Below are 14,204 nucleotides of genomic sequence, written 5' to 3' on the forward strand. Positions count from 1 at the left end.
TTACACCCACGAGGAAATGTTGATGTGCTTTCTACCTTCTCTTGCAGGGAGAGCGATGGACAGCTTCTGCTCTCTTGACATTGGACGTCAGGGACAGACTTCGATGATGGACACAGGACCGGGTGAGTAGACCTAACTAAAAACCCTCCCTATCCCTCTTTGCGTCGTCTCTGCCTGGATGTTAGACCCTATCTACGCGGATTCAATCCGTGCGTGGGAGTGTGCTTCCCAACCCAAATGAATATAGCCAATGACAAAAGGTCACCAGATTCTTTTGCAAATCCAAGATGGCCACCTTATAGATAACACAAAACGTACATGCCTTTCTTCCCTTCTTTTACGAAAATTTGGCAGGGGCAAACACCATTTTACACACCCAGAGAATGCATTTGACCAATCAGGGGACGTTGCGGGGCAGGGTGACCCATCCAGAAGGGGGTTGTATCTCCCCTCTGAGAACTCCTCCCTCTGTCCTCTACAACTGAAGTGGACGTCAGCTCTGTAGGACCACCCCGAGAGGGGATTTGACCAAATAGGGGAAGTGCCATAGTGGAGTGAGCTGCCAGCAACAGGATCCTGTGGTCCCTAAAAAGTCCTCACACCGCCCTCTACCAATTGGCGAGGGTTTCTCTCCCACCTTAGGCCATCTCAGAAGGGAAACGTGTACCAATCCAGAACAGGTTTAGCCCGAAGGCCTAGGCCATGATTTCTGCAAAAGACATCCTTGGAACGAGATGGGCTCTTCCACGCAGTGTTGTGTTGCGACTTCCAGGAGGATGCTGCCAGCCACGCAAACATGGAGCTTCAGAGATCGGCGGCTTCTGGCCTAGACCTTCGGGCACTGCCTATTCTGATCGGTACGTTACCCTTCTGGGATGGCCTATGGGGTGTGTGAAACCCTGACCGATTAGTAGAGGACGGTGGGGGGATTTCATGGAGCGGTGATGGGCCCCTCTTACGGGCAGGTCACCCCACCACGGCACTTACCCTGTTTGGTGAAATCCCCTCTCTGGCTGGTCCTAAGGGGCTGAGGCTCACCCCAACTGGGAGGAGTTCTCGGAGGGGTCACGTGACCCACTTCCGGATGGGTCACTCTGCCCCAGAACTTTCCCCCATTGGTCAAATCCATTCCTGAGGCAGGTGGATGGAGATAAAACACCCCCAGATTGGTAGAGGAGTGGCAGGAGCTCTTAGAGGGGTCACATGCTACTCCTTGCTTCTACTCATATTTGCATCCTGACCCCGAAAGTCTTATATCATGGTGTGGGTCTTATGGTGACAGACGGGCGATGCCTTAGGGGTAAAGGGGCGAGGTCCCATGGGTGAAACTAAATAACTATCCTTAGACTCAGGGTGGTTTGGCCTTATGGCCAGAGCCAAAATGGCTGCCCTCTGACTCAGGGCTGTGTGGCCCAATGCCCAGAGTCCGTGCGGCCGCCCGCTCCATCCAGGGCTGTGTGGCCCAACGACCAGAGTCCGTGCGGCCGCCCTCTCCGTCGGGGCTGTGTGGCCCAACGACCAGAGTCCGTGCGGCCGCCCGCTCCGTCGGGGCTGTGTGGCCCAACGACCAGAGTCCGTGCGGCCGCCCTCTCCGTCAGGGCTGTGTGGCCCAACGACCAGAGTCCGTGCGGCCGCCCTCTCCGACCAGGGCTGTGTGGCCCAACGACCAGAGTCCGTGCGGCTGTCCTCTCCGTCGGGGCTGTGTGGCCCAACGACCAGAGTCAACGGCTGTGCAGTCTAGTGGCGCAATGGGGACGTGGGCAGCCACCCGAGGATGAATGGCAGCCAGGGCAGGGGGACCCAGACTCTCCTTATTCCCCCTTGCCCTAGCCCAGGGCCTTGTCCGTGGCCAATGTGTTTGCCGTTGAGTCAGTGGGGATCCAACCAGAACATGCTGACGTCACTCAGCATGACAATGGCTCGTTCACCCAGGTGACTTCAGAGGAGAAGTCTCTAGGCCACGGGCTGGGGGTCTCTGGGCTCCCGGCGTGGGAAACTCCCAGACACTCCGATCTCCCTTGCACGTCTGCAGGCACCCGGGGGTGCGGCTGGGTCTCGGCGCCTCGGGGCTTCAGCTGCTTCTGGACTGGAGCCTACAAGGTGCATCCTCCATTTTCGGCGCTCTGCCTAGCGTGAGCTGAGCTGCTCCCTTTCACACTGGTGCTCCAGTTGTAGCGTGTCCGGCAGGGCTGGGGAGGGGCTTGGCTTCCTCCGCCTAGACTGTGGGGTTATGTGGGGCTGGTACACCCCGGCACACGCTGCTCGGCCTCTTCTGTCTCCTCCTTCCCGTGCAACAGCTGCTTTGCCATCTCACAAGAGATGGGATCAGTGGTGGGCTCAGTTGGCTCCTGTTGGCCTCTAGATGTCTGGAAGAGGGAGAAAGGGCAGGAGCACAAATTAGAAAAACAAAACCTTCAAGCAGGGTGGTTTTCCACAGCACAAAACCACCCCACTTTGCTAATGTTCATTTGCAACTTCCCGGAGAGCTGGCATTTCTTAAAGAGAGCACCCAACCCCCGGCAACCGCCACTACCCTGGGGGCTGGCAATGGTTAAAGGGAGTCTGGGAGAATTTCTCCTCTCTCCGCCTGGCACTGATGTGTGAGGGAATCACATGTGAGAAGCTGTGTGAATGTCGGGCTCTGTGCGGTGGGGTGAGATGTCCTACATGGTGCCCAAAGGTGGGGTTGTCCTGGCTCTGCAGTGACTTCATTCCAGGGAGAGAGATGTCAGAGATCACCCTCTCCAGGGTGCTGCCCTGTAACAGTGTGTGGGAATGGGGCAGAAGTGGGGCAATGGTGCACTCAGGAAAGGAGCAGGGCTAAGGGGGACCCGAGCTGCAGCCTCTAAAGCCCCTGTGTGCTGCGTTCCAGCCGGGCCGGCTCTGCCTGGCTGGGGTGGGGGCGAGGCGGCTCCGCGCGCTGCTCTTCCTGTCCCCCGGCAGCCACGTCGCCAAGACGAGCACTGCACCGGGAACCTCTGTCCCGGGGGCTGCTCTTGCCTGTCGGCTCTGCCCTCCCCCCGCGCGTCCCCCCGCAGCTCCCATGGGCCGGGAATCGTTAATCCGGCCCCGGCCCTACTCCCCAGCCTGTTCCAATCCTGCTCTTGACTCCTGACTCCAGCTCCAACCCTTGGCTCCCCTCGGCTCGACCTCCACCACTCTGAGCACTGGGCCCCAGCGCCCCTGCTCCAACCACTGGGCCCAACCAGCCGTGCTTTGGCTTCTGACCCCAGCGATATGGAGGAGTCGTTCACCGCACTGCTTTCCATGTGTATGGCCCTGCCCTGGTCAGCGCTGGTTTTCATCTGCCATTGTGCTGCCCAGTCACATGGCTTGATTAGATCCCTTTGAACTTCTTCAAAGTCTCCTCTAGGCTGATTAATCTGCATAATCTTGTCATCTGCCAATATCCACCTCGTTGTTCAGCCCCGGTTCCAAACATAAGAACATGAGAAAGGCCAGACTGGGTCAGAGCAAAGGTCCATCTAGCCCAGTATCCTGTCTTCCGACAGTGGCCACTGCCAGGTGCCCCAGAGGGAGTGAACAGACAGGAATCATCCAGTGCTCTATGCCCTGTCACCCATTCCTAGCTGCTGGCAAACAGAGGCTAGGGACACCAAAAAGTTGATGAGCGCCTGGTGTACGTACCATAGCAGGACAAAGAGCTCTTCTGTGTCGGTCCCGGTTCCCTAGTCAAATGCAGAACCCGACACGAGATTTACAAGCTTCTGCAACCATTTACAATGTCTGTTGAGGATGTACCACGTGGTCCTGTCAGATTTCAAAGGCACTTCCTGAAAAGCTGAAACCAAGAGGAAACGGGTTGAAAAGCCTCTGGTGCTGATGTGCCTGGTGCCTAGGAAATCTCCACTCCCGATGGCCAACGCCCCCTGCTATTAGCTCCCCAAGAGTCTAAGGGCACAAGAACAACAACTCCGCTCCTCCCAAAATAGCCCTGCACAGAGAGGAGACCCCATTCTTGTCACTTCCCCCTCCGCCGGCCTACACCCGTACACACACCCCTACACGCAGATGGTTGGGGGCACTTGTTCTTTCGATGGAACAGGAAAGTGACAGCCGCAGCGACATTAAACCATCCAACATTTAGGCCGAGATCCACAAAGGGATTTACAAAAAGAAAAGGAGTCCTTGTGGCACCTTAGAGACTAACCAATTTATCTGAGCATGAGCTTTCGTGAGCTACAGCTCACTTCATCAGATGCATTTAGGCTCCTAATGTCTACTGAAATCTTTTGTGGCCCTGTGCCTTCATTCCTCAAGAGGTCACAGGGAGAAGTGTTTCCCATGTGCCCTCATGGGATTTCCTATGAGCTGATGACCAATCTCGGAGGGAATCTCCCTGGCCTGCAATCACTCCATTACAGGGAGGGCAGGTGATAAGGGTAATTGTCATCATCATCATCATCCTTAATAACTACGGCTCTTTTCAATACTGTCAGGCCTTCCATTACAGACTTTCAGACCTTTATGAAGACACTTTCCCCACACAGCTTTAAGGCAACGTCTATACTAGGAGCTAGAGATGGAATTCCCCTGCTCCCATACACATATTGTGGTAGCTCGATGACGCTCACATGACCATCCTTCTTCCTTAAACGCTGTCCTTAGACAGAGAGGGACCTGTGTCCACATTCAAACCTGTGTTCGGGCCCTGTTCTGCACCCCTGTACTTCCCACAGAGGCACAAACACACAGAGATATTTCCTTACCTTCATACAGGCGGAAGATGCCATCTTCATTCACTGTTTCAGACAACAAATCACAGTAATGGTGGATAGTATTTCCTAGACATACAATGAATACAATGGATCTCATTACTTTTCAAATCCTTCGCTGAAAACTGCTGAAGATGCAGCCATTTCCCCAAGACAGCCCTTCGGAAAATTAAATACATTTCTTACATCTGTTCACAAAGCACATTAGATAAAGCATCAGATGCCCAGCAGTTACTGAGAAGCTGATTTCTAAAGGAGACTGAATTCACATCAAACCAGCATGATGTGAATTCAGTCTCCCCTAGGTGCAGCCAAAGAGCTGCTGTGGGCAGGGGAAGTTGGTGCAGTCGATACAGCTAAGTTGCTCCCTTCATCTTGGAATACATGTTAATTCTCTCTCTCTCTTTCTCTCTCTCTCTAACACACACACACACACACACACACACACACACACACACACACCCACACACCCCGTTTTAGGATTCTGGTGCTGTCGGAGGGAACAGAGCAGCTGTCTAGAAAAGGGCTTTGAAGGAAACATTTAAGAAAGCTGAAGTGAATTTGCTCTGCTTACCAATGAACAAGGCTGCAGAGTGTCGTATTGTTGTCTGTGAGCTTTCCAGGTAGTCTAGGGCCTGGAACAGGAATTTGGGGATGTGGCTCTTGTTGTTCTGCATCTGGAAAGAAAGAAGGAAGAAATGCACAATATACAAATGACAGGTTCTCCCCACAGCGAATAGTCCAGGAAAGCCAAAGCATATAGCCAGGCCATGGCAACCGCCAATACGAACCCATACACCAGAGCAGCACCTCTCTGAAGTCACTGTTGTGTTCTCCAGAACCTCCGCTTTCATTTGAAAAGACAAAAGTTTGGAGGTCTGACAGTTGTGGAGAAAAATGTCAACAATGGGAACGGATTGTAACTCCTGCAGAAATGAACCAGCAGAGAGCCTGGAATAGCGTCTTGCAACCCGACCGAAGCGGATGGGTCCTCAGGCTGTGGGGTTAGAAAGGTTTCCCTCAAGTTTCCATTCACCCCTCTCAAGGCACAAGGAATTCACCTACCAGGCACTTCCCGACACTCTTCAAGAGCTGTGAGGAGCCATCCCAGGCCATGCTGCGGAACAGCCTCTTCAAATGAGCCCAGCCGAGAAACACTGCGCAGCGGAAGAGCGTCAGTTTACATCGCTGCAAGAGAAGGGGAGACCAAGAGGGTTCTCACTGAGAGAGGGATAGTATGGGGGACACTGGACCTTCTCCACCCCTTGTGCTGTGTGCTGTGAGGATGGATGAGGCACGAGGCTCCAGCAGGGAGTGAAGCTGGGAGAAGACTCTGCTTGGGCAAGGGGCTCTGGCGATGACTGGAGTGGGGGCCCCTGGGGATTCTGGCTCTTTGCTCTGAAGGAAATAATGTCCGTGGCACTTACCAGTGTCACACTCTCCTCCTGGTCTGCAAGATGCAGCAGCAGCGGGAGCAAGCAGTGGATGATTTCCTGCTGCACGAGGGCTTTGTCCGGGTCCTGCACCCTGCTCACCACGTTGCCAAGCAGTGAAATGGCAGCTGAGCGCACACTGCCCCTCTCCTGGCAATGACACACAGGGGGTGGGGACGCCCGGTTAAAGCCAGGCAGTATCAGAGCAGAACGCGACAGAGTCATAATCCGCCCGCTGCTCCGGTTCCCCCGTGTGAACTGACTTGGGTGGGGGGAGCAGGGCGGACACCAGGCCAGCGCCATAGACATCTTGTGCAGGCCTGAGACCCTGGGCAGGACAGCGCAGCCCCAGGGTGTCCCAGAGGCAGTTTCTGTCTGGAGAGCCTAGAATCCCAGAACCCGAGAAGGTTTGGGGAGAGGGAGGGAAGTCTGCTGGAGACTGGTCTGGGGAAGGGGAGAAGCCGCTGCTGGAGCCTTGCAGGGATTCGCTGCTACAAAACACAGCATTTCTTTTGCTCTTCGGTGCCCCCGAGAGCCGGGCCATTCCCGACCCACCTCTTTCCTGCTGAGAATCTCCACCTCTTTGGGGGCCTGTGTTCTCCAGACAGCTGGGCATCTGCCCAGGGCCAGGCCCCCTCTCCCCCAGGCCAGGCTGCAGCAGGGGCTGGGAGCATGGCGCTGAGACTGAGCTTTAGCGAGAAGAGCTCTGACAGGGAGGTGGCTCAGCAGGACATTCCCCACCCATGGCGGGGGCGCTCCTTGGAGGCTCCATGGCAGCCCTGAGGGGCGGGAGCCAAGGAGATGGGGAGAGAGAGACAAGGGCATCAGAGACAGGTGGAGGGGGGGGAACGGGCTTCTCCTGGGGTTCCAAGTCTTACGTCATCAATGAAGGGGCGAAGGCTGACTGCAATGTCCTGGGAGATGGAGCCAAGCCCCTCCCTCTTGAGGAGGTAGATGATGTCTTGAGCTTTGTGCATGGCCTCCTTGACACACCCTCCATCCCGGTCACAAAACCTGGCAACGGTTCCTGGCAGCTGGGCCTGTAACCATCTCACCTGCAGGAATGAAGAAGGCAACTCATTACTTTCCGGGGTGACAGCCTGTAGCACGTGCTGCACCACTCCTGCCTAGGAGAAACCACGGATGGCAGAGTCCCCCAACGGGGCAGAAAGTCGTTCTCCTGTCACTCTGTGCCAGCTGCTCACTGTAACCTTTGTCGTTGCTCACCCCACCTCCCCCATTGCATCCCATCTGCAATCAGGGCTCCGCTCATGAGAGCAGGGAGCACGTCATGCCTTGATTTGCTCAGGAAAGCACCTCCACCATTTGAGGGCTGTGTGTTAAACAACAAGGTTTATGTGGGGATCTGGCTCTCGTTTCCGAGCTATTTGAGAGACATCGGCTTCCTTGGTCCCCTGGGCAATCCACGCCTCTTACCTTTTCTGGCTGGAACACAATACTGCCAAGGCCTCGTAGACTGAGCTTACATATGACGGGATTTGTGTCCTTGGTCCATTCCATGAGCTGCGCCCGGAGCTCTGATTTTGTCAGCACTGTGTCAATGGAAGGACTCTGGAGAAACTGCAAAGAGGCAAATCAACATCAGGTTGAGGAGCAGAGGTCTTCCTGTGGGGCCTCATTGAGCGCCATGCAGAGACCCCTGGGACAGAAGAAAAGCAGAACCTCAGGAAAAGGTGAGGAGAGAAGCATGGTCTTGGGGCACTGGAGAAACCTCTCCTCTTGTCCCATAATCCCATCGAGGCACATCCAGCCAGGAGCAATCTCACCCTGTCTCTCCCCCCCTCTCTTTGCCATGCCCCACAACCATCCTTGTGCAGAGAGGAGCTAGCTGGCGGTAAGGCTGCTGAGCTGCTGACAATGTGCCCCAGAGCTTACTGGCCTGAGCTGCTCTCCAGAAAGCGCCCTTGTGCCTATCAACTAATGTATCTCACCTCAATACAGAAAGCCATGGCAATTGTTCTCTGCTCCTCCTCCCTCTCACTCTGGATGATGGTGATTGCCTCTCTGAAAACTGCAGGGAGCTGAGGGTTCTCACACTCAATCATGGCTCTGGAACATGGAACAGAAAGTCCCTTGTGATTTTCAAGGGGGAGAGAGAGTTCCTCTCCAGTTGCTGGGCTGAGCTGGCAGCCTGGAACAGAGGAATATTTCACACGGAAATCCCATTCCCAAGAGAGACCCAGTGAGGAGGAAACTTTGGGCTCCTACCTTGCAATCAGGCCAACACCCTGTGAGTAGTAATATCGGGAGGCTATCGTGTCCCAACCCTGCTGAAACTGGATGATGGCAAATTCCTTCCAGTAGCCGGGCATGGAGAAAAGAGTCTTCACAGCCTCCACTGATGTGCTAAAGAGGAGAAAATACCAGTCTCAGGCAACGAGATCAGCCCCAGGCATGGCAAATCTGCACGAGCCCTGGGAAACACAGCGTGGTCAGCAGTAGCTAGCCTCCCCGAGGATAGATCCAGAGTGATATCATGGTGCTTCCCTGCCCAATGGGCCCTGTCTACACTGCAGTTTCATTGAGTTTCTAACCAATTAGTGACAATGTAGCTTCTTAAGATGATTGGTGTCATCACTCCCTATGGCTGAATACTTGACTCTTTACTGTGACAGGTAACAGGACTCAAGCTGGCATGTGGGGTCGGGTCCTTAGTTGGTGTAAGCGAGCAAAGCGATGTCAGTTTACACCACCTGAGGTGTCTTCCGGCGCTCCGGTTTTCCCGTGTAGATGGAAGCCCCTCACTGTGCCCACAGAACCAGATGAACTGGTCCCTCTTCCTCCTGCCTGCCTGTGAGGCTGAGATCCTGCAGGGCCTGGCCCCATCTGCTCCCGGTGTGGCTCTGTCTGCGTTCGGGGACGGAGGCCCCCAGATTTGCTCAGCAGACAGTGATGAAAGCACTGACCCTTTGGCGGGTGGCACAGGTGGATGGATGCACAAACATGGCTGCTGCCTGAGTGTGTGGGGAAAGCAGCTGGCCTGTGGACGGCGTCAGATGAGCGAGTGTGACTCACAAGAACACACGGCTCTCAACCCTGTTCCCTCAAGAGAGACCTGCACCCAACTGAGCCTGGGCCAACGACAGCACCCGAACCACCGATGGCCATGAACGGACCCCAGGTGTTTAGCAGAACAAATCTGTTCTTCCTTTTCCTTTCAGTCATTACCTTAGGAGACTGAGGCAGCTGGATCCCTCCTCGGGGCTGGATGTCTCGCTGGCCATGTAGGTCCCTGGCAAGCGCAGATCCATCACATACTGCACTTGCCTGACGCAGAGGATGAGCAGCTGGGGATACATTTCCAGGATGGCTTCTCGGTATCCCCATAGGAAAAGGACCTCGTAAATGGTCTTCATGGCCTGGAGGGGGGAAAGAATTTCACTCAACTATCCCAATCTGCCCCCTGCCCCCATTGCCATTTGCGACTGTCCTTTTGTCATGTCTCATTTCCTCTCCAGCGTGTTACAAAAGAGGATTGGCTCCTGAGAGGGGAGGAGACATTTGGAAGCTCCTAAACCTTCCCCCATTGCTGGAACAGAAGCAGGATGGAACCCTATGGAAAGATCAGAAGAGTCTGGGTGACGTTATTCCCCGTTATTTCTCTTAATGGTGCAGACCCTGCGCTTTGGCTTTCCAGCCGTGACTGGACGGGCTGAAATCATCCTGAGGAGATGCGTTCTCATAGGCCCAGTGTTTCTGGCCCAGTCCAACGTACTGGACATCTCAAGATCCCATGCTGGGAAGGTTTCTAGCCACAGTTTACAAAGCCATAAACCTGGATACTTCCAAGAGACACCCGAACTGCACCTGCTCACTAAAGGGCCATCTAAAGCAGAAGACGACGGAGCCAGGGTACCAGCAGAGAAACCACTTAAGATCTGTAACTTTTACCTGGGGGAAACTTTATTTACACCTCTTTGGTTTGATTGGAGGTGGCCAGGACACACGAAGGTCTGATCTACACGACAGAGTTAGGTCAACACAAGGCCACTTACCCAGCATCACCCTAACTATGGAATTTCTTTCCCATTGGCAGAACTGCCCCTGGGGGCCAAGTTCATAACTCCACGTCCACAAGGGGCAGAGAGTCCAAGTCAATGCAGTTCAGTCGATGCAGTGTCAGCGTGGACACCGCGTCGTTTACGTCAACTGACCCTCAGGAGCCTTCCCACAATGCCCCACCCTGACCGAGGAATCGCGACAAGCGCTTCTGGTGAGGACGTGCGCTGCTGGCACCAGGGCTGGCTCCAGCTTTTTGGCGGCCCCAAGCGGAGAAGAGAAAGAATAGAAAAACCCGATTGAGCTGCCCCCGAAGTGGCGCTGAAGAGGAAGAGAGGGAATGAAGGACCCGCTGCCGAATTACCGCCAAAGACCCGGACGTGCCGCCCCAACTTTCTATTGGCTGCCCCAGGTCCCTGCTTCCTTTGCTGGCCCCCGGAGCCGGCCCTGGCTGACACAAGCAGCAAAGTGCAGCCCCACCCAAGGGATGGGCTTGCTGTGGCGGCTGTGAGCCGAGGGAGGTTAGGTCAGCTGAGCTGTGTAGTGGAGCTGTGGCCTGAAGCTCAGAAGGGGCGAAGCTCACACACAGACACACACACACACACAAAGATGCACCATCCTCCCTGCGGTGGTGCGTTCGCAAAGTGACATCTCAAATCTCACTTACAGCCAGGGACACATAGCCGCTCTTCTCCTCCCGGTGTCTCTGCTGGAGCTTGTCCAGCAGCTGCCGCAGCACCTCCCTGGTGAGCTGGGGTTCTTCACCCAAGGCCTTCCACAGCTCAAGGGCACATCTGCAGAGTCCGAAACAGAAGTCAGACCTTCCCTGCCTGGCCACCTCTCGCCCTCCCCAGGGAGAGGCTTGCAATGTAGGCAGGAAAGGCATCTCTCAGTGGAAACACCGATTGGTGTGGGGAGGCTGAGGCTGGGCAAGTCCCTTCAGAGAATGTTGTATTTATTCAACGCTGAGGCTGAGGCTCGGCAAGAAATTCAATTTCTTTCATGCTGCTCTTCAATTTGCTCTCCCATGTGACACAGATTTGTCTCTGGGCAGTGCAGAACAGCATTGCAGAAGATGCCGAGGAAAGCCGGAGTTGTGACCTCTGGCTAGGGTCCAAGTTGGGTTTCACGGCCCCTAGGGACATGGGGATTGTGTTCTAAACACCTCAGATGGATGACTCCGCAAAGTGACCAGCAATAACCAGCAGGACTCAGAGTTTCCAACATATTGAGATGAAAAGAGGCACTCACCCCTCTCAGAGCTATTATTGCCGGCTGTCTGCAGACTCAGGCAGGCTGCACTGCATTTACGCTCTGGTCATGTGTGGATGATTTTTTGTCTTTTTTGCAACAATAAGCCCTGGAAATTTCTGTCTTCAGAGATTTACCTCTGCTGCACAGCTCCAGAAGAATGAGTGTATTTTTTGAACTATTCCTCAGCCATGGAATAACTAGGGATCTACGACAGGTAACAATCCTGCCCTGGTCTGCAGAGGATAGACAGATGGGGCTCATGGGCCATTTCCGTCTCTGCCTTCTCTCATGCACTAAGGAGCAGCCAGACCTCATGAGCCAGGGATGTTGAGTGAGCCCCAAAGTCATTTATTGGCCCTGTACTGGATCTGAGAGGAAGTGGGTGACCCATAGAAATCAGGACAATGCTGGAATTCTCCAGAAAACTGGCACGTCTCCATCCCAGGGAGTGCAGGAGGAGGGATTGGCTCCTCAGCGGCTGGGCCTGGCCATCTCCTCTTAGTAAGCATGGACAGCTCTCTGCACAGCAGGAAACTCCCTCCAACTGTGTGAGCCCCACAGACCCTTCCCGGCCTGTGGCCTGTCAGTGGGAGCAGGAAGAGAAATAACAGACTGAGGTGATAACAGAGCAGCTCCCTACCTGTGCGATGACAGCGTGTGAGCCACACAGGTCAGAACCACGTCCTGGGGGTGGGAGCGAGCCAGCAAGGCCGTGGCCCTCAGCGCTGCTTTTCTGGCTCTGGGATCACAGACGTTGTCGAGCCAGATTAAGATCCCTCCCACGACGTCTCCAACCTGAAAGAATGCCAGGAAGTTGAGGGATGGATTAATCAAAGAGTGACCTCCTCCCAGAGAACCCCTCCTGGCAGCCCTGCAAGCCGCCTCTGACCTCAGTTTCCCATCTTGGCTCGTCCCTAATCTGAAGAAAGAGGCTTTGACAAGTCCAGGAACCCCAGTCTTCCTGAGGTCTGGTTTAGCACCTTAAAGCTCAGAAACACACACAAAAGCCTTCCCCAAAACCTAACAGGGGGCACAGCCCAAACTCCCCTGATGTCCCAGGGCCTTCCCTGCCATGGCAAACTGCTCTCAGCCCTGCTCTCAAAGGCTTCCCTGCAGGATCCGTTCCTCAGTCTCTGCAGCTTCCTGTTGCTCTTTCTAGCACAATCAGTTCCTCCAGACCAGGGGTCTCAACCTAGTTTCCATTGTGGGCCACATCCAATCCTACCTGTTTGGCCCTGAAGATGTCCCATGGGGCGCAGCTCTGTGCTGATTGGGCCGCAGGCTGAGAACCACTGCTCCAGACCCCAGAGCCCATCCTAGAGATGGCAGGCCGGGCTGGTTGGATGGGGCGAGCCAGCTCCAGGCCCCAGCCCTAAGGAGAACCTCTGTGCTGCGGGATTGTAAAACCTGCCGTAACAAATCTTAAAGCCGGCTCTCTACCCTCGGGCTCAGGCTCTGGCACCAAGAACAGCAGTGTAGACGTGGTGACTTGGGCTGGAGCCCAGGCTCTGAAGCTCCCCTCCTCCCTGGGCTTCAGAGATCAAAGTCCAGCCCAAGCCCAGAAGAGTCTGCATTCCTCTTTTGGCCCCACAGTGCCAGCCCTGGGAGCCCAAGTCCATAGGGCCAGGAGGCTTTCAGGCTCCTGCTGCAGAGTTTGCAGGACAGGGTAGACAGACCCGAAAGGGACAAGCCACCCCCGAGGTCTCTTCCATGAGGAATTGGTCATGGCTCTTGCCTCTCTCGAACAAGGACCAGGAGCTACAGCCCTGGGTGGAGGATTCGGTTGACCTGTTCTGCTAGCGGGGTGGGAAACGGGATCAGAGCTTGGGAGAGACAGAGAGAGACGTGCAAAGCCAAATTCTTCCTGATACTTCAGCTGGAAAACAAGGCCCTGCAGCATGTCTGAGGAAACCATGTCTGCTCCTGGAGCCTAATGTGGAGGCTCGTCAGCAGACTAGGTGAGTGCTGCCTTGCCAGGGCTGGGGCTGTCACACACCTTCAGTGTGGCTGGGCGTCCTCAGGGAAGTGTCAGAGCTCCTTCGGGCAGAGAACACTTCAAAACCTGACGCCGCGGATCCCCGCAGCCAAGCGCTGAATGGCAAGGGGCTGAGCCAACCTTCAAAGCACCATGCCAGTGTGTCCCAGGAACGGTTTCCTAGGAGAGGCGATTCTCCCGTCCCCCACTCTGCCCAGCATCCCCCTGCCCCACTGCGGGCGTCTCTTACTCTCTCCATCTTGTCTCCGTGGAGAGATACGATGGCCCTCAGCTCTTCCTCTGCGGCTCTAAATGTCTGCAGGGTGGGTGTTGTCAGACCCTGCACGGCTGTCATCAGCAGGGCGTGGAGCGGGTCTGAGGAAGGGTGCTCCCCGAGGGTCTGCAATGAACAGGGACAAAGCCTGTGGGGACTGAGTTTTTCCCTCGGGCAGCTGCCCTGGAACAGTCTGTCCCCGGGGGAGGCTGCCAGCGCCGAGGGAGCCTGGAGACTCCGGCTGAGCCCGTTTCTTAAAAAGCCTCCCCAGATGCCAAGGTTTCCTCAGCCTTTCGTCCACGCTCTGTCCCCCTCTCCTGAGAAGAGACGGGAGGTTCTCGGGCAGTGCGGGGACCCCAAAGGCCACCCCATTTCCTCCCTCTCTAGCCCCTCCTCCCAGGACACCCAGCTGTTGCTGAGAAAGCCTCAATGTCCTGCAAAGCCCATTCGAGTTGCTCCTTGAGTGTCGCCGAGGGGTCACTGGAGAACCTGCCCCATGTCCCATCCCACCC

This window comes from Eretmochelys imbricata, chromosome 11 (assembly GCF_965152235.1).
Source record: "Eretmochelys imbricata isolate rEreImb1 chromosome 11, rEreImb1.hap1, whole genome shotgun sequence".
Classification (NCBI taxonomy): Eukaryota; Metazoa; Chordata; order Testudines; family Cheloniidae; genus Eretmochelys; species Eretmochelys imbricata.